The sequence below is a fragment of the Hemiscyllium ocellatum genome, chromosome 1, assembly GCF_020745735.1.
Source record: "Hemiscyllium ocellatum isolate sHemOce1 chromosome 1, sHemOce1.pat.X.cur, whole genome shotgun sequence".
Lineage (NCBI taxonomy): Eukaryota > Metazoa > Chordata > Chondrichthyes > Orectolobiformes > Hemiscylliidae > Hemiscyllium > Hemiscyllium ocellatum.
Genome location: NC_083401.1, coordinates 70,056,064 through 70,077,701, shown reverse-complemented (window position 1 = coordinate 70,077,701; position 21,638 = coordinate 70,056,064). Strand labels below are relative to the sequence as shown.

Sequence of the window (21,638 nt, the reverse complement as noted above, 5' to 3'; positions counted from 1 at the left end):
CACCAGCCATATACATTTCTCACCCACTGACATCGATACCCAATATTTGCCAATCTCTCATGACCATCATGGCACCTCGCCAATCCACTTGGAAGACGCTTATCAAGCAGATTTGTCTTGCAGTATGGACCAGCAAGTGGCACTGAAATATTGATGAATGGACACTTTCAGTACAGGAACAGGAACCCAACTCATGGATTGGATCAAGCTGCATTCCAAGGCTGCTCCCTTGCTTTCTTAGCGCTTGGTCATCCATGCTCCATGTGAAGCAAGCTGGCAGCTATGTCTTGAACTCTTAGGGCAGTCGTCCTTGTCGAAGCCTGTGCAGACACCCATCATTCAGGGGATCCCTGGTTTCTACAACACGTCCTACAAGTTTCCCTTCAAGCCTCTTAGCATCCGGCAATGAAAATACATCACCATTCCTTTGTTGTCACTGGGTCAATATAATTGAATTCCTTCCCTAACAACATTGTCAGCGTGCGCGCATCATCGACTTTGCAACCATTCAAGAAGGTAGCTTGCCACTGACCGCTCCAGGGCAAGTAAGGTTGTGGAACAAATGCTGGTGCAGTGAGAGATGGTCACATCCTGTGAAATTAAATGGAAGTAATCATGTCTGGAGATAGCAAGGGCAGAGGTTAAAGTATTGGTAAATGAGCTAAAGTGGAACAGAAACAGAAATTGCTGGAAAAGCTCAGCAGGTCTGGCAGCATCTGTGGAGAGAAATCAGAGTTAATGTTTTGGGTTCAGTGAATCTTCCCCAGAATTGAAGTGCAACAGAGTGAAGCAATGTTACAGAGATGAGAAATGTAATCATTTTTTATGGCATACATACGTGCTTGCCAGCTTACCTTGGGGTCAAATTTGATAATCAGGTATACTATAGCTTGCCATAGAATCCAGTTCTAGGTAGATGCATATGCAGCAGAGAAACTGCAATCATATCTTAGTCGGCAGTCAGTAAGACAACTCTTGTTTTATTCAATCATAGGACGTTAGCATGGCTGGCTAGGCCAGCATTTATCACCCATACTTAGTTACCCTTGAGAAGACGGCGGTGAGCTGCCTTCATGAACCGCTGCAGTTTATGTGCTGTAGGTTGACCCACAATGCCTTTAGGGAGGGAATTCCAGATATGAGATTAAAGATTCTAAACATAAGATTAAACCTCCACTTCATTTGTACACAAATCTAGCTTACGTGCAATGTAGTTAAAAATAGATACCAATGAGCAGTTTCAAGGCAGGAATATAATTCGTGTCTTCAAAATGTTGCACAGACCCCTCAAGTCAGATTACTGTCTTTCAACCATGTCCAGCTATTTGATTTAATGCAACCAGTATTCAAAGGTACCCCATGATTTTGCATTGGTTAAATGATCAGAAGGGGACCCAGGATCAATCAGTGCATTGATTCTCAATGGGGCAGTATTACTGACACTAGCTTGACCTCCTTGGTGTTAAGCTAGAGAGGGGAAGAGAATGCTGATTGGTGTTGTCAGGCTTTCCAGTTATCTCTATTGCTACCCCAGATAGGCAGCAGAAATGAGGGACAAGGTGATCGACAAAAGTCTGCTCAGATCTCAGTTCTAACTAATGGCCTGCCAAAAATCACCACCAAGGTTGATCAGTGAAAAACAGTCATGAGAGTGAGGTGCTCCTCGGTGCATTGTAGAAACATAAAATAGGAGAAAAAGACATGTCTCATATCTAAAATAAAGATGATTTATTTTTATAAAGCAGTTTTAGTGTTAAGTATTCCACTCACCCTGGTAATAAAGTGTAACTTACGACTGTGTGGGCAGACTATGCTGTAAACTCCTGCACTCTTAATTTCACAGGAGACCCTCCACAGCCAAATGCAAAGCCTTGGACTGACTTGTCTGTATTGGACTGATGCCCAGAGGTCAGTCTTCAAACCTCACAAACACCAAACATTTCTCTGAAATGTTGCATTTAATCTTACTTTCAAGGAAAATGCATATTAAACGAATGATTTTCATAAATATCATTAATAGAGGTTTAACAGTTAATAATATTGATTTTTTTCTCAAAGAACCCAATGCAAAGACTCCTGTTGGTTTCTTATCCAGCAGCACACTGACCATAATCTGTAAAATAGCAAATCCAACTTCTTTTATTTAGCAATGTAAGAATGTAGATATGTTGTAAGCAAACAGAACTTGAACAACATGTATCACCTTTACTGATCTTTACTGATCTTTAAGAAACCAAACATTTTACAGCCAGAATGATCTAGAATTCTAAGTTTTGAAACCTTCACATAAATATTTGTGAATATCACATTTTTTTGGTTGGAATTTTCCCCCCCTTTTGTTTATGGAATGGATTTGTTACACAATGGCCTGCACTGTAAACTATTCTGTGATTTGACCGCAGAACAAACTGAACAACACAACACACCAGTGAAAATTAGCAGCCATTTTACTGCATGATGGGCCTTAAAACCCAAAATTGAAAATGGGGTTTAAGGGAACTCATTACAATGATTAATATGCCAAAATGATTATGTGACATTAAACAACTTAAGTGGCATTCACAAAAAAAAATCATTGCTACAGGTTAATTCCAGTTGGGCAATGTGAGTGGTCTAGTAAGAAACTAAACTAATGGGTTGCTATAAAAAAATCATAAACAGCCTTTCAATAAAATTTTGGAGGTGGTCCCAACATATATATATTGATTGTATAAACATATTGCCCCATGGTAATTTTAGAAGTTCCTCAAATCTTTAATAAAAATTTTTTCACATTCTACAATAATCTCATTTTTGTCTATTTTTGTCTCTCCCATTTACACCATATGGCTTTATAACCTATTGGCCATTTTCTTGTTGTGACGATGCATCTCACAACACATTTTAGATTGGCAATCAATTGAAAATGCAACACTATTTAATCAGTAGTATGCAATAATAATTCCTGGCGCAAAGCGTTTTAATGCAATATTATTTTGCTGACTGACATTTCTATGAAAAGAAATGACTTTTGAAGCATGTGGTTTATTGAACACATTTTGGCCTACTGACAATTTTTATTCAGTTTATGGTATTGAGGTTTTTATTATATTAAAGAATAGATCTTCTTTGATCTCCATGAAAAAGGGATTTTAGAGCAAGGGGTGCATTGTGTGGTCCACATCATATGGTGTTTCAAGTTAAGAGGCTACCGCAAACATGCTTGTTATTTGACATGGTAAAGTGGTGAACAGAACTGCCAGATAAAAATGCACTTGCCCACACCTCATCATGAATCTACTTAAAATATGTTATGAACAACTATTCTCCCTGACAAAAAAAAGCAAGTTTAATTTCCAATAGTGTAATTCTGTAGTGTCAACACTGCACAATTCTGTACAATCCCCACCCGCAAGTATAAAAGTCCACAAAAATAACAAAGGAGGCAATCAACTCAAACACAAGTATGTACCATCTTTCGCTTCCAAAATTTACTGCTTCAGCAGTGTAAACGTTAAATTTGGTTACTTTGAGTTGCTATATTTTGACTAATGTTGCTTACTTAAAAAAAAGTTGCTTTAAAACTGCAAAGCGTTCTGTTGGATTTAGCTGGTTTCAGCTGATTCTCTGAGCTTCGCATGGAGGGCATCACAAGTTTTCTTTGCATCACCCAGTAACATGGCAGTATTAGGTCTGTAAAAAATTGGATTGTCAACAGCAGCATAGCCGACTCCCAGAGAACTCTTCATCACAACCACCTGGAGAAACAACGTCAGTCACAAAATGGTAACTATCCGTCAACAAATAAGTACATCTGTACTGTTCAAGTTTGATCCCTAGCTGCTGCTGAATTTTCGCGTTTCAGGCAGAGTAATAATTGACCAGAATTACCGCTGACCAGAATCAGAACGGATTCAAAATACAAGATCAGATCACAGGCAATGAATTCTACAGTAAGTAGCTCACCTCCTAGCTCCGTAATGCTTGTCCACTATCTACAAGACACAACTTAAGAATATGATAGAATACTTTCCACCGAGCTTGATGACTGCAGTTATGACAGCACTCAAGAAGCTTAACATTAGCCAGGACAATATAGAAAGGTAAGACCCCTCTGGTATTGTCACTGTACTCGCAATCTAGAGACTTAGGTAATATTCTGGGAACTCTACTTCGAATCCAGTCATGGTAGATGGTGGAATTGAATTCAACAAAAAAATTCAGGAGTCAAGAGTTTAATGATGGTCATTAAACATTGTTGATACTGAGGGGAAAACCCATCCACTTCATGACTGTCCTTTATTGAAGGTAACTATCATCCTTCCCTGGTCTGGACTGCAATATGATTGACTTTTAACTGTCCTCTGTGTAATTAGGGATGAGCAATGTCCATACTCCTTGAATGAATTTTTAAAAAGCAGCAGTGTGCACCATCTATAACATGCAGCAACCTGTTCGTAACTTTCACATCCGCAACTTCTACCACTGGATGGAAAACAACAACAAATGCAACATCTGCAATTTTCCTTCCAGTCATAAACTATCATGACTTGAAAATGTATCATTGCTTCTTTACTGTCACTGGGTCAAGATCCTGGAATGTCTTTCCTATTCACAACAAATGGACGACAGTGGTTCAAGAAAGAAAGGCAGTTCACCACCATCTTCTCATGGTTAATTAACTATGGGCATTAAGTGTTTTCCTTGCCAATGATATTAACATACAATGAGGACAAATGAAAAAAAAAGATGCAATAGATGATGAACTGAGATCAAGTTTCTTGGTCGTGGGGTGGGGGGGGGGGGGGAGCGGGGGATGGGGGTGGGGGAGTACCACTGAAAGATGTGATGAGCACCCACCAGATTAGGGCAGAATCTGTCTCAGCTGTGATGCTCTCCAAAATCAAACTAGTTCCTAATTCTCATTATGCACCTTTCAGAATTGAAGAGTGATCTAACAGAAAAGTGAACTAGCCAGATAAAAAGGAATGTTTTATGGAACTGTCAACAACTAAGGAAACAATCAGAAAGATAGATTCAGTTCAACTTATCATTGGCAACTAGTTTATATATAAACTGTTTATAGTGATTTTAATGTAATTGTGCTTAACTGTAATGTATAATGTAACTGTTTATGACAGTTTATAACGTAAAATTATGGCCTCTAATGCTAAGAAACACAATGGAAGCAGTAGTATGGGAACATCATTACTGCCAAATTATACTCTATCCTAATATGGATACAAGTATTCAATAATGCAACTATACATTTGGAAAAAAAAGTCCTGGAGTTTCCCATCTAACACTATTGTGGCAGTAACCTAAACTGAAAAGGAACCAATATCTTAGCAGGAAAATTTGCTCATTCCATTAAGGAATGACAGAGAGGGAGAGTGGAGGAATTCTAAGTAGCAGTGTAAATAGAAAGGCTGATGGGGAAGGTTCTGAATATAAGGACAGAATGTCAATTAGAAAAGACAAGAGAGTATCAGAGTATGTTGTAAATCTGAAGAACTAAATTGCATTTATTTCAAGTCTTACAGGTAAGGCTGATGAACTCAGGGCATGTCTAACAACATGGGATTGAGACATCATAGCTATTACAAAAACTTGGCTGAGAGATGGACAAGATTGACAGCTTGATGTTCTAAGTGTTAGGTGCTTTAGGAAGGATAGAAAAGGAGGCAACAAGGAGGGGGTAGAGTTTTTGATTCAGGAATACATTACTGCTGTAATTAAAGAAGATATTTCTGAAAAGTCGCCCAATGAAAATATGTGGGAAGAAATTACAAATAAGAAAGGAAAGATCACTTTGATGGGATTGTACTATAGGCACCCCAATAGTAAGAGGGAATTTGAATAATAAATATGCCAAGAGATCTCAGATATATGTAAGGATAATAAGGTTGTAATAATGGGAGATTTTAATTTTCCAAACATTAACTGGAGCTACCATAGTGTTAAAGGTTAGGATAGTAAACAAATTATCAAATGTGCTCGAGAGAAGAAGAAAAATTAGGTCTCCTTTTGGGTAATAAGGCAGGGCAGGTGACTGAAGTAAATGTGGGGGAACACTTTGGGTCTAGTGACCATATTATATCAGTTTCAAAATGGTGATAGAAAAAGATAAGCCTCCCATAAAAGTTATTAATTGGAGTAAGGTTTTTATTAATGGTGTGAGACAAGAACTTTCAAAAGTTGATTGGAGTTGACTGTTCGCAAGTAAAAGGACATCTAACAAATGGGATGCATTCAAGAATGTGAGGATGCATTCAGGGTATTTTGTTCCTGTTAGAGTAAAGGGTAAGGCTGGTAAGATTAAGGAACAATGAATAAAGATATTGAGGTTCTAGTCAACAATGGTGGTTAGCACTGTTGCCTCACAGCGCCAGAGACCCGGGTTCAATACCTGCCTCAGACGACTGACTGTGTGGAGTTTGCACATTCTCCCCGTGTCTGCGTGGGTTTCCTCCGGGTGCTCCAGTTTCCTCCCACAGTCCAAAAATGTGCAGGTTAGGTGAATTGGCCATGCTAAATTGCCCGTAGTGTTAGGTGAAGGGGTAAAATGACAGGGAATGGGTCTGGGTGGGTTGCGCTTCGGCGGGTTGGTGTGGACTTATTGGGCCGAAGGGCCTATTTCCACACTGTAAGTAATCTAATCAATAAAAGAGAATCTTATTTTAGATATTGGTTCAACTGAATATCTTACTCAATATAAAGAGTGTAGGGGCATTCTTAAGAGAGAAAACAGGACAGCAAAGAGGGTATATGAGGTAGCACTGGCAGATAAGATTAAAGATAATCCAAAGAGATTCAACAAATATATTAAGAGCAAGATGGTAATAAGAGAGAGGGTTGGGCCTCTTAAACAGCAAAGAGGTCGGATTTGTGTTGGACCGCAGGAGATGGGAAAAATACCAAATGAATATTTCCCGTCAGTTGTTACTGTTGGGAAAGAAATGGAGTCTAGAGAATGCACAGAAATAAACTTTCATGTTTTAAAAACAGTTCACACTACAGAAAAGGAAGTTCAGGAGTTCTTAGAGAATATAAAGATGGATAAATTTCTGGGTCCAGATCTAATGTATCCCAGAACATTGTGGGAAATAAGGGAGGAAATTATAAGATCCCTTGCAGAGATATTTGCATCATCTATAACTACGGGTGGGGTGCCTGATGACTGGAGGGTGGAAACTCTCACACACTTGTTTGAGAAAGGTTTTAAGGAGAAACCAGGGAATTATAGACCTAAGTTTGACTTCAGTTGTGGGTAAATTGTTGGAGGTGATTATAAAATATTGGATTTATGGACATTTAGAGAGGCAAAAGTGGATTCAGGATAGTCAGCATGGTTTTGTGTGAGGAAACCCATGTCTCACAAATTTGATTGAGTTTTTTGAGGAAGTTACCAAAGAGGTTGATGATGGCAGAGCAGTAGTCGTTGTTTATTTGGATTTTAATAAAACCTTTGACAAGGTTCCGTATAGTAGACTAATTAGCAAAGTTAGGTCACTTGGGATTCAGGGTGAGCTTGCCAACTGGATACATAATTGGCTAGATGACAGGAGACAGAGAGTTATGGTGGAAGGTTGCTCTTCAGACTGGAGGCCTGCGGTGTTCCACAGGGATGAGTTTTTGGAACATCTTTTGTCTGTCATTTATATAAATGATTTGGATGAGAATATAGAAGGCATGGTTAGTAAGTTTGCAGATGACACCAAAATTGGTGGCATACAAATAGTTCTCCAATAACGCACGTTCATTAAACGTGATTTGGTTGTAACACGATTTGTGAATTGCAGATTTTGCTTTATAAAGCAAACTCCCATTTGCTGTTACACGATTCTATCCTCAGCATCAGCTGAACATCCAGCCTCAAGATCCTCTGTCTGCAGAATGCAGTTTCAGCTAAAACAGGAATGCAATCAGCTCTGCAAGCTTTGCAACTGAGACTGAAACTGGGAATTATAGTCTACATTAAGAAGGAAGTTTATTTCAAACCAGGGGAGAATCTTGAGGAGGATCGGACTTCCGCGTCAGCATCACATGGTCAGACGGCTCGCATGCTTTCTGCTGAAGAGCTTTGTGAAAGGTACAATGATGTTGTCAGTGATTTTAGAGTTAAAGAGTTACATTTACTCTATTATTTAATTAAAATATGTGCTTTAAAGATTTAATTAGACTGTGATATCACTTGTGTTAGACTAACTACTATTTTTGTTTTGATTTTTACTGATATTTTAGGTGGTTCACCCCTAACCCTGTTTTTCCCATAGGCCCCAATATTTATATTGTGTGATCTTCTATGACATGATGTCACACTGGAATGCAACTATCGCATTATTGGAGAACTATCTGTGGTAGACAGTGAAGAAGGCTTTCTACGATTACAAGGGGACTTTGATCAAATGGGACAATTTGCAGGAAAAAAATGGCAGATGCAGCTTAATCTGGATAAATGTGAGGTATTGCATTTTGGTACAAGAAACAAGGATAGGTGTACAGTGGGGCCCTGAATAGTCTTGAAGAATAGAGGGATCTCAAGGTGCGGGTATGTAATTCTTTGAAGTTTGCATAACATATAGACAAGATGGTTAAAAAGAATTTTGGCATGCTTGCCTTCATTGCTCAGTCCTTTGAGTATAGGAATTGGGAAGTCATGTTGAAGTTGTAGAGGACATTGGTGAGGCCTCTGCTGGAATACTGTGTCTAGTTCTGGTTGCTCTGTTATAGGAAGGGTATTATCAAGCTGGAGAGGGTTATGAGCAATTTACCAAGATGTTGCCAGGTATGGAAGGTTTGAGTTATAAAGAAAGGCTGGATAGGCTGGGGAATTTTTCACTGCAGTGTAGGAGATGGAGAGGCAATCTGATAGATGCTTGTGAAATAATCAGAGGTATAGGTAGGGTTAATGGTAGATGTCTTTTCCCTCGAATGGGGGATTTCAAGACAAGGGGCACATTTTTAAAGTGAGAAGAGAGAGATTTTAAAAAGACATGGAGGCAAATCTTTTACACAGAGGATGGTTTGCATGTGAAATGAACTTCCTGAGAAAGTGGTGAATTTGGGTACAATTACAATGTTTAAAAGATAGATGCATGAAGAGGGAAGGTTTGGAGGGATATGGGCCAGGAGCAGGCATGTGGGACTAGCTTAGTTTGGATTATGTTTGGCATAGGCTGATTGGACTGAAGGGTCTGTTTCTGTGCTGTGTAATTCTATGGCTCTATAACACAATAATTCCAGTGATTAGTGAAGAGGAGTATAGAAAGTGCAGGGGCGAACCCAAGAGAGAAATTAGGTAAATGGGCTTGATTTTATTGTCATTATGGAGATGTGATACAAGGACCTCAGAACTAAGAACTTAACATTCAGGAATATTTGACTTTTCAGAAAGATTGGAGGGATGGAAAAGGTGGTGGAGTAGCACTGTTAATAACAGATGAAATGAGGAGAGTTATGAGAGATGATCTAGGCTCAGAGGATAGAATCCATCTGGATGGAGATAAATAATAGCAAGGGAAGGAAGACATTTGTAGGAATAGTTTATAAACTACAAAACAGTAGCTACACTGTAGGAAAGTCGAGAAAGGAGCACATAAAAAGAAAAAAAAAAGCAATAAAAATGAGTGCTTTAATCTTCATGTTGATTGGATCTATCACATTGGAAAGGGTAGCTTTGACAACAAATTCATACAGTGTATCAGGGACAGCTTCCTAGAGCAAGAATGTCATGGAACTAACCAGGGAACAGGCTACCTTGGATCTGATAACAGATAATTAGGCAGATTTAATAAATGGCCTCTCAGTATAAGATCCCAAGGAAGAAGGGATCTTAATATGAAAGAACATAATGTTTAGTTTCAGAGTTTGAAACTTAGGTCAGTATCAACGATGTTTAACTTAACTAAAGGATATTACAATGAATTGACAACAGTGTTAACTAACAGATAGATTAGAAGGAAAGTAAACATCCAAAATTTAAAAAGGTACTTCTTGACTCGCAGTAAAAATATATCTCAGTCAGGAGGCAAGATTCTGAGAGAGGGATAAACCAAATAAGGAAGTTAAGGATTGTATAAATGTGAAATATTAAGGAGACAAAAGTTAGTAATAGTCCCAAAGACTGGGGTAAAGTCAGATTCCAGTAAAACAGGAGTAAAGAGATAATAAAGGGAGAGAAAATAAACAACAATGGCTCAATAACAAGGAATATAAAAACTGACAATAAAGGGGGTTTGGAACCCAGGGAGATACTGAGGAAAGAGATCAATCTGAGACTGATAGAGTTGATAAAAGAAGCGAGTCAGTCAGGGCAGGCAGGGACAAAGTGGAGAACAAAGTAGGACTGATAAATTAAACTGCATTTTTTTCAATGCAAGAGGCCTAACAGGGCATGGTTAGGAATATGGGACTGGGATATCACAGCAATTACAGAAACGTGGCTCAGGAATGGACATGATTGGCAGTTTTATGTTCCAGGATACAAATGCTATAGGAAGGATAGAAAGGGATGCAAGAGAGGAGGGGGAGTGGCAGTTTATTTAAGGGATAGCATTACACCTGTACTTAGGGAGAATATTCCCAAAAATACATCCAGGGAAGTTATTTGGGTGGAACTGAGAAATAAGAAAGGGATGATCACCTTACTGGAATTGTATTACAGACTCCCTAATAGTCAGTGGGAAATTGAGAAACAAAGTTGTAAGGAGATTTCAGTTATCTGTAAGGACAATAGGGTGGTTATAGTAGGGGATTTTAACTTTCTGGACATAGACAGGGACTGCCATAGTGTTAAGGATTTGGATGGAGAGGGATTTTCTGATTTAGTATGTGGATGTACCTGTTAGGGAAGGTGCAAAATTTGACATACTCTTGGAAAATAAGACAGGGCAGGTGACTGAGGTGTCAGTGGGGGAAACCTTGGAGCCAGTGACCATAATTCCATTAGATTTAAAATAGTGATGGAAAAGGATAGACCAGATCTAAAACTTGAAGTTCTAAATTTGAGTAAGGCTAATTTTGACAGTATTAGGCAAGAACTTTCAAAAGCTGATTGGGGGACAGATGTTCGCAAGTAAAGGGACAGCTGGAAAATGAGAAGCCTTCAGACATGAGATAATGAGAGTCCAAAGACAGGATATTCCTGTTAGGGTGAAAGGAAAGGCTGGTAGGTGTAGGGAATGCTGAATGATGAAAGAAACTGAGGGTTTGGTTAATGGAAAAAAGGAAGGATATGTCAGGTATAGACAGGATAGATCGAGTGAATCCTTAAGTAAAAAATGAGGTCTGCAGATGCTGGAGATCACAGCTGCAAATGTGTTGCTGGTCAAAGCACAGCAGGCCAGGCAGCATCTCAGGAATAGAGAGTGAATCCTTAGAAGAGTATAAAGGCAGTAGGAGAATAGTTAAGAGGGAAATCAGGAGGGCAAAAGGGGGATATGAGATAGCTTTGGCAAATAGAGTTAAGGAGAATCCAAAGGGTTTTTACAAATACCTTTAGGACCAAAGGGTAACAAGGGAGAGAGCTGATAAAGAAGGCACACCCACATGGAATTCAGAGTAATTTGGCAAGTTGGATCCAAAATTGACTTAGTGACAGGAGACAGAGAGTGGTGGTAGAAGGCTGTGCATGTGACTGGAGCCAGGGATCAGTGCTGGGTAAATAAAAATCAAAAGATCTACAGACACTGTAAATCAAAACAAAAACAGAAATTGTTGGACTAGCTCAGCAGTCTGGCAACATCTGTGTAGAAAAATCAGAGCTAACATTTTGGATTGAGTGACCTTTCCTCAGAACCTTCTTCAGACCCTTTCTAAGTTCTGAGGACAGGTCACTCAATCCAAAACATTAACTCTGATTTCTCTCCATAGATGCTGCCAGATCTGCTAAGCTTTTCCAACAATTTCTGTTTTTATTGGTGATCAATGCTGGTTCCCTATTGTTTGTGATATTTATAAATGATGCAGATAAGAATAATGGGGTAAATGATAAGTAAGTTTGCAGATTACACAAAGAATGGCTGAATGTCAGTGAGGAGGAAGGCCTCAGGTTACAGGAGAATAGAAACCATTTGGTCAGATGGCAGATCAATGGCAGATGGAGGTTAACTCTGATAATTGTGAAGTGGGGCACTTTGGAAGAAGGAACGTGACAAGGGTGTACTCAATGAATGGTAGAATAGTTGGAAGCGCAGAGGGATCATGAGATGCTTGTCCACAGATCCTTGATGGTGGCAGGACAGGTTAATAGGGTCATTAAAAAGGCATGCGGGGTGTTTACCTTTATCAGTTGAGGCACAGATTATAAGAGCATAGAAGTTATTTTGGAGCTGTACAGGACTTTGGTTAGGCCACAGCTGGAGTACTGTGCATAGTTCTGGTCACCATACTGTAGGAAGTGATTACACTGGAGGTGGTGCAGAGGAGATTCACCAGAATGTTGCCTGGGATGGAGCATTTCAGCAATGAAGACAGGTTGGATAAACCTGAAAGTTGTTTCCATTAGCACAAAGAGGAATTAGGGCAAACCTGATTGAGATGTTTAAGATCATGAGAGGCATGAACAAGGTGAATGGAAAGCAGCTATTCCCCTTGGCTGGAGGGGACTTCAAGGGCTTCAAGAACTTTTAATGTGAAAAGGAGGAAGTTCAGAGAGGATTTGAGGAAAAAAATTTTCACCTAGAAGTTTGTGGGATTCTGGTACTGCCTGAGAGAGTAGTTGAGGCTGGTAACCTCACAATCTTTAAAAAGTACTAGGATAAACATTTGAAATGTCATAACACTCAAGGCTGTAGGTTGAATGTGGAAGAACAGAACTCATCTTGATATAAGTGCATAACTGGCAATACAGACTAGCTTCTTCATACAGTATAATTGTGTGATTCTAACTGTGTAACCACCCTCTTGCAGTTAAGTTTGTACCCTTCTGAATGTTAACCACTTGCTGGAATCAAACATTTTTAATAAAGTTATTGGATAACTTCCCTGTCACCTTTTCAAAACAGGGTAATATGGAGGCAAGATTACTGGCCTTTCTTGTCCAAAACTCTACCAATGACCCCACAAAAAGCACATCCGACAAAAGTTGCAAAAAGACCAATTTCTGCTGGTTTTGTCTTCTAATCTCTCAGCTTGTTCCAAATGGATTTGTGGACAATTGGTGGTGGTGAATGAGGGAGCTAGAGCCGCACACCACAATGTGACTTCAATCCCAGAAATACTTAAAATAATAGTTTTGCAAAATTATCAGTTAAAAATTTGTCAACGATCTAAAACACAATATTTTCTTAGATTTCCTGTAAAATAAAATCTAACGTTTGCATGCAACTACCAGGCAGACATTTTTGGGCTGTGGGATTGAGATGACAGAAGGAAGAACGCAGAACAGCTTTTCCCTTTTGAATACATTTGCATCCATACACGTGTTGATAGCATACTTCGTTTGGACCACAGTAAGCGTGAAATAAATCAGATCACTCATCAAGTTTTATATGTAACTGCCACATTAAAAGCACACATTACTCCGGCCAACATTTCGACTCCCTTGCCATTAACTTTATTCCTCTTCCAGCTACATTGTTTGAAATGATTTACAATCTTTCCAAAAACCTCAAGCGCTCCATTCTATGCAGTTGAATTTAAAATCACAATTCCTGGTCATTACCAAGGACTGCATAATTCGACTATTGGATACATTTGCTCACATATCACCATCATTGTCACTGAAGCTCTCAACAATGCTTTAGGGACCTCTCCAATTACTTACTCAATGGCTGCCCAAAGTGTGCAAGTTGCAATGTGTCCAAGTGTTATCGCCCACACACTGTCCTGCACAAAGCCCCAGTTATTCATCATTCCTGTGACAAACTATGCTGGCTCACAGTCCTCTAATAAGTCAGTCTTAAATTCTTTGTTGTAATGTACAAATACCTCCATCTTTCCTTGTATTCTCTCACTTCCATCTTCTTATGCTCTAGATCTCTTTCATGGAATTTGTCTTAAATCTATCACTCCTCAATATGTAGCTATGACCCCTCATACAAGCTGACGTCATCACTGTCTACCCTATCCACTCCTCTGATCATCTTGTATGTCTCCATCAAGTTCGCTCTTAGTCTTCTTTCCAATGAGAACAGACCCAAATCTCTCAGCCTTTCCTCATAAGACCTTTCCTCCAGACCAGGCAACATCCTGGTAAATCTCCTCTGCACCTTTTCCAATGCTTCCACATCCTTCCTGAAATATGGCAACCAGAACTGTACACAATATTCCAAGTGCGTTAGTGTTGCAGCATGATACTGTATTCCGGAACTCAATCCCCCTACCAATGAAACCTAACACACCGTATGCCTTAACAGCACTATCAACCTACAAGGTGGCTCAGTGGTTAGCACTGCTGCCTCACAATGCCAGGGACCCGGGTTCAATTCCTGCCTTGGGCAACTGTCTGTGTAGAGTTTGCACATTCTCCCCTTGTCAGTGTGGATTTCCTCCAGGTGCTCCGGTTTCCTCCCACAATCCAAAGGTGTGCAGGTCAGGTGAATTGACCATGCTAAATTACTGTAGTGTTAGGTGCATTAGTTAGGGTAAATATGGGGAATGGATCTGGGTGAGATACTCTTTGTGGGCGGCACGGTGGCACAGTGGTTAGCACTGCTGCCTCACAGCGCCTGAGACCCGGGTTCAGTTCCCGACTCAGGCGACTGACTGTGTGGAGTTTGCACGTTCTCCTCGTGTCTGCGTGGGTTTCCTCCGGGTGCTCCGGTTTCCTCCCACAGTCCAAAGATGTGCGGGTCAGGTGAATTGGCCATGCTAAATTGCCGGTAGTGTTAGTTAAGGGGTAAATGTAGGGGTATGGGTGGGTTGCGCTTTGGCGGGTCGGTGTGGACTTGTTGGGCCGAAGGGCCTGTTTCCACACTGTAAGTAATCTAAAAAAAAACCTGGGTGGCAACTTTCAGGGATCAATGTACATGGACTCCTAGATCCATCTGCACATCAACACTACCAAGAATCTTTCCATTGACCCAGTACTCTGCCTTCCTGTTATTCTTTCCAAAGTGCATCACCTCACATTTAGCTGCATTGAACTCCATTTGCCACCTATCAGTCCAATTCTGCAATTTATCCATGTAAGCGTTTAGATGGACTTGGATATCTTTGTAAATTAATCACACAAAATCAACATGCAGCTACAATAAGCAATAATGTCATCAATTGGGATGTCAGCTTATATTACAAAGGGATAGGAATGTAAGAATAAATAAGCAATTGTGATTATATAGGGCCTGACTGAGATCATACCTGCAGTATGATGTATAGTTTTGGTAAACATTTCCATAGGGAACACATATTTGCCTCAGAGTGTAATGAAGGTTGATTTGACTGATTCCTGGGATGACAGTACTATTCATTCGACTACGGTTATGTTCTCTGGATTTCAAAAAATGAAGGTTGATCCCACTGTGACATATTAAATTATTAAGGGGCTTTACAGAGTAGATGCTAGGAGAATGTTTCTTTTATTTTGAAGTGGGGGTCGTAATTATCAGAATATGAGGTCAACTAAAACTTGTGGATCTTTAAGAAAGATATGGATGTTCAAACGATGAGACTATTTCAACTCTTGAGGAAGTAACAAGTAATATGGGGAAAGGAGAACATGTAGCTATAATGTACATGGATCTCTTAAAGGCTTTTGACGAGGTGTCACATCATATACAAAATCAAAGTCCACAGGATGGAGCTAAGGTGTTATGAAGGATAGAGGATTTGTTAGTTAAAATCATGAAATAGAAGGGACAAATTTGAGTGGCAAGTTCAAACCAGCAGAATGCCACAGGATTATTGCTGGGGTGTCAATTTACAATGAAATTAATGACTTAGGTATGAGGTTGCTAAATTAATAGATTACATAAAGATAGGTAGAAAAGTAACTTATGAGAAGGACATTAAGGTTTATGAAGAGATTTAAACAGATTAATTGAGTAGACAAAAAAATTGGCAGAGGGACCATAATGTAGGAAGTGCAATTTGAAGACTACTTGAAGAGATTTCAGAATTCTGAGGTTGAGGGATCTATTGACGCTGGCACACCAATCAAAAACGTTAGTTTGCAGGTACAGTAAATGAATAGAAAGGCAAATAGAATGTTGTTGTTTATTGCAAAGAAAATTGAACATAAATGTTGGGATATTTTACTGTTGTTGTGTTGGTGATTTGTAAGGCCTCATCTGGTATACTATGAACAGTTTTGGTTTCCTTACTTAAAGGTTTTAATAACATAGGAAACTTTTCAGAGAAAATTCACAAGACTGATTCCTGGGATGAAGGGTTATCTTATGAGAGAAGATTGTACAAGTTGGGTCTATATTCATTTTAGAAAAATGAGAAATGGTCTTGTTCAAACATACAGATGTTATTTAAATGGAATTGATTGGGCAGACTTGATGGGGTGGAAGCTGACAGGATGTTTCTCTTTGTGGGAGAGGTCAGAAATAGGTAAAACAGTTTAAAATTGTTTAAGAATGAAATGAGGATTTTTCTTTCAGAGGGGCACTGGTCTATAGAAATCTCTTGCCTAGAGAGGAATGGAGGCCGTGTCATTAAATAATTTTCGGTCTGAGTTGGGGAGGTTCTTGATTGACAAAAGAGTCTAGGGTTACAGTGGGTAAATGGGAAAGTGGAATTGAGGCCATAATCAGATCAGCCATGATCCTATCACATGGTAGAGCAGGCTCAATGGGACAAATGGCCAACTCTTGCTATCAACGTGAATGTTCTTAAGTCAGAGATCAATAGATTTTCAGACACTAAATCAGTCAAGAGATATGGGGCACTGTCTTGTGTATTGGATGCCAGGAACCCCCCACCTTCCCCCTACCCCCACTCTCCCCAAGTAAACTTAAGGAGGAGATAGAAAGATTTTCAATTAGTACTGTGTTGAAGGGTTGTGGACAGCAGATGGGGAAGTGGAGTTGAGGCTGAGATTAATCAGCCATGATCCTTAAAATGGCAGAGCAAACCTGAGCGGCTGAATTGACTACTCCTGCTCCTGGTTCCTATGTTCTTGTATTCAGATGTAGACCATCCCATTTATACAGGTCCAACCTTCTCCAGAAACAATACCAGTGATCCAGGAATCCAGAACCTCCATCCTGCACCAACTGTGTCTAGTTCACCTGTCTATATCCCTCTGCAGCCGCTTTGTGTCATCTTCATCACTTGCCTTCTCACCTTTTTCTTGTCATCCACAAACATGACAATAGTACATTCACTTTCCTGAATCAAGTCATTAACATATATTATAAATAATTGTCACCCCAGCACTGATCACTGTGGAACTCCATGACATAGAGGTTATCATCCCTAATTTTCCTTGAGAAAGTGATATTCTTTTGCCATTGCAATCTATGCAGTGTAGGTATACCCACAGCCTTGTCAAGGGAGTTGAAACGTGGAGAGTTGACTCCGATTCTCATTGACACCAGAGTTGTTCGGGCTCTTGAAGGCTATACTGATGTGTTGCAGCCTCAGTCATTGAACATGGAGATTGTTGTAGAGCTTCGTCTCCTGTTAGTTGTTTAAATGACCACCACAATTCACAGTTGGATGTGGCAGAACTACAGAGCTTGGATGTGATCCAAGTTATGGGATTACTTAGCTCTGTCTATTGTATACTGTTTCCATTGCTTGGCATGCATATCCTGTTTTGGCACCTCATTTCTTGGTATGCCTGGTGCAGCTCCTGGCATGCCCTCCTACACTCTTCATTGAACTAGGTTGATCTTCTGGCTTGATGGTAGAATGGAGTTGGAAACATGCTGTGCCATGAGTTTAGAAATTGTGCTTCAATAAAACTCTGCTGCAGTTGATGGCCCTCAGCCCTTTTTGAACATCTGATTTTAAGTTGCAAAATCTGTTCAAAATCTATCCCAATGAGAATGGTGGTAGTGCCACATACATGACAGAAGGGTGGAAGGCTACTTTTATTTATCTGGTAGGCTTTAAAACAGTTCAAGAATTTTTAGATGACAGTATTTCAGAAATTGGAACAGACAACTGAGTGTCAAAGGTGAAGACAGATTTTTGGTACTTAACATCCAACCAAGGTTAATGGATTTATTTTGGAACGTTTAGATGTAATAAGGATTGCTGAGCTCTCTTCAAACCTGATTAGACTATTGTCATGGCTGCTAACTGCTCCTCAAGTTTCCCACTTCCCATGGTACGTGAAGGCATCGACTCTTTTCTAAAATATGGTTATCCTCTTAACCTTACCATTTGCTCATTATCCATGTCAGCCATAGCACCACACAGATAGTACAATGGCATTTTTATCAAACCATATCACTGAAGATGCTTTAACATTCATTTCTTGCTTTTTGTACTCACTTGTTTGGATGTCCAGACTTCCAGCACAAACATTCCAGCAATGATTGAATTGGGATCTTCCTGAGCTGCTGAGTTGACAGTGTCGTTTGCTCCAATAACTAATACCAAATCAATTTCTAAAAAATAAGGGAATTATTGAGAAGTAACAAAAAACAAAATCAGCACCTGCATTATCCTTTTCAAGTTTGTTACATCTCCCTGGGATAGCATGCTGGAAATCAAACACTACTATTTCCAGAGTCATCGCAAAAATTAAAGATTTTTAAAAGTACAAGTAAGGAAATATAAAATTCCGCAATTTACCTGTCTTTCAGACCCTGGTTGACAGAAAGAACAGGCCAGGTTTCTGCATTTAGCCAGGTTTCTGTACTATTTATTACAAATTAATAGATTCTAGTTACAAATAAACAATTATGACCCAATGACATGGGGAGGCAATGGCCTAGTGGAACATTCTGGGGATCTGGGTTCAAATCCCACCATGGCGGTTGATTGAATTTGAATTTAATAAATTTCTGGAATTAACGGTCTAATGATTACCACAAATCCATTGCCAACTGTAGGAAAAAAAACATCTGGTTCACTAATGCCCTTTAGGGAAGGAAGCTGTCATCCTTACCTGGTGTGGCCTACATTGTGACTCTTGATCCCAGCAATGTGGTTGGCTCTTAACTGCTGTAGGGGCAATTAATTCCTAACCTAGCCAGCAATGCCCTCATCTCGTGAATGAATTTTTAAAAAATTACCAAATAAATCTCTAGATTTATAAACCTTATAAAACTCTCCTCACACATAAATACTAACACAAAAACACATAGGTGATATGGGCAGAGGGAAAGATTGGGGAGGCAGTTCAATGTTGCCTGTTCATGGGATTTGCTGAGATTATCCTTTAACCTTATCAGGACTTGCTGCTTCTTGATCTTCCTCTTCAGGCACTTTCACTTGCTTGCAGGAGGGACACACCAGCTAGTTCACAGTAATAGAGTTTTTACCTTATTAATTAAAATTCATGGCTTGCAGCAGCTGATGAGGGGAAATGAGCTGGCTTTCTTCAGACTTGAGTTGTTTTTTCACAGCAGATGGATACACATTCATCTAACCAAAAGCTTCTAACCAAACATTCATAACCACAAGCAGTTCAGCTACCTGAGGACTAATCACATATTATTGGCAGGCAGAAGGACTTTGTTATTGACAGTTGGTCACCACTCCACAGACCCAACGCAATCTGTTGCTGGCTGAATCTTCCTTCATACATACCCTTCGGCTCCAGTTCAATTGTAACTAAATCTCCCCCACTGCTTGAACAAACAGCAGTGTAAACAGCACTTACAATGAATTTTGGCAATCTGCATTTAACAAATTCAGTTAACTGTTCCACAATACTTACTTTTAAAAGTCATTTAATTCCACAATCAAAAATATGGAAAAATAACAAGATACTGTTTTTACATACATGAGAAACTAAACATGGTTTTGGAAATTGTTATCAGAGCTTTATTCAGATGCTAAGTCACTGTGCTCTTATATTAACAGCACATTATAAAGAGATGGTGGGGGGTTGGGGGAAGAGATTCACAAACCTGTTCACAATGATAAGAAAACCTGGCTGATGGAGAGGGAAGGAATCAACAGACTACAGAGAGAAATACACTCAGTCAGCATTTAATCACAATTCCAGGACTACTTAAAACACTAAGGAATAGGAAATTCGACGTTTCGGGCATAAGCCCTTCATCAGCCATTCCTGATGAAGGGCTTATGCCCGAAACGTTGAATTTCCTATTCCTTGGATGCTGCCTGACCTGCTGTGCTTTAACCAGCAACACATTTTCAACTGTGATCTCCAGCATCTGCAGACCTCATTTTTTACTTAAAACACTATGCAGCCAATAAAATAGTCGGCTCAGAGACTGACATTGACAGTTTCCTATGGGCAAGACAGCTGAGTTTCACACAGGAGTCTTGCGAACACCAAATCAAATGTTTATCCAATTAATTAACTTTTTGAGATATTTCTGGGGAAGAATGTTGGCCATGAAACACAAACAATGTCTTGAATTTCTTTGTGTGGTGCAATAGGAGTTATTACACCCACCTGAACAGACAAATAGGACTTGAGTTGAATATTTCATTTGGATGTTGCATTGGAGTTAATAGAAAACTATCTCAGCGCTGGAATGAAATGGCAGAAAGGAAAGAACTGCTCTAGTGCATTGACTGGTGACAAAATCCAATGTTTGTCAGCTAATTCTTCAACTATCTATTCAATTCTTCTTTGTTTTATTTACTGTACTATCTGCTTTCATTAAATGAACAAGGTAAAGTATGGTTTAGTCAGGAACAATCTTCTAATAGAGTTCAGAATATGACCAAATTAGACACATTGTCACATATATAATCAGTCAATCAAGATCACAAAGAGAAAGCCAAGTTAACATTGCTGATTTAATCCTTCATCTATTAAAGGGTTGTACTTCAATGATGTTTACTTTCAAATGCTGATTCATCTGGGTTTCAAATGTAATTTTTACCACATTAGCAGATTATCTTCCCTTGCTCTATTCCCATTCTTCATTAATGAATAAATTTGTATAGCAAACAAAGTCCTCATGTGGCAGTAACCAGTTCTACAAAATCTAGAATATCAGCTTCAGCATTTACCTATAGTCGGACTTATCTTTCCATTCAGAGATAATCACGTATTAAGCAAATAAATCAGACAGGTAGAAAAGTTAACATGTCTCCAAGGTTTAAACTTTATGATCATTCATGCCAGTCTAAAAAAAAACTGGTTGTACTACACATGGATAATTCAGAATCAAAAAGAAAAGCACAGCCAAGTACTCGGACAATGCAATTTAAACATGGTATGTTGGCCTTTCTTTGCCTTGCTGTCGTCTAATAAAGTTTTTACAAAGTTAATAAAATCTGACCTATCCATTACTCAGAAAAATAAATAAAATACTTCTTTCTTAAGAAGTTCAGTTCAAGAAGTACACAAATAAAAATGCCTGGGTAACCACAAGATTTAATTCACTCTGCTCCAATGCTCCCCCAAAATGTACTAAAGTTTTAGTGCAGTATGAAGAACACTGCAGGCCCGAAATCCACAAGCTGCAGCTGTCACTGGTGTTACAGTTAACTGTGTATAAACCAGGAGCACACTATAGCCTTTTGACTTTCAGGACGGTCAAATAATTCAGCACAAAGAGTGCAAAAAGTTAAGTAGGTTTGTATAATTTTTCTTCACTGCCACCTGA

The 21,638-nt window shown here is 39.3% G+C and overlaps 1 pseudogene; it reads right to left on the bottom strand.

Moving 5' to 3' along the window:
- Positions 1-3,584: 3,584 nt before the first annotated feature.
- Positions 3,585-21,638, bottom strand: part of LOC132831632 (NAD(P) transhydrogenase, mitochondrial-like) — a 178,568-nt pseudogene continuing 160,514 nt past the window's right edge.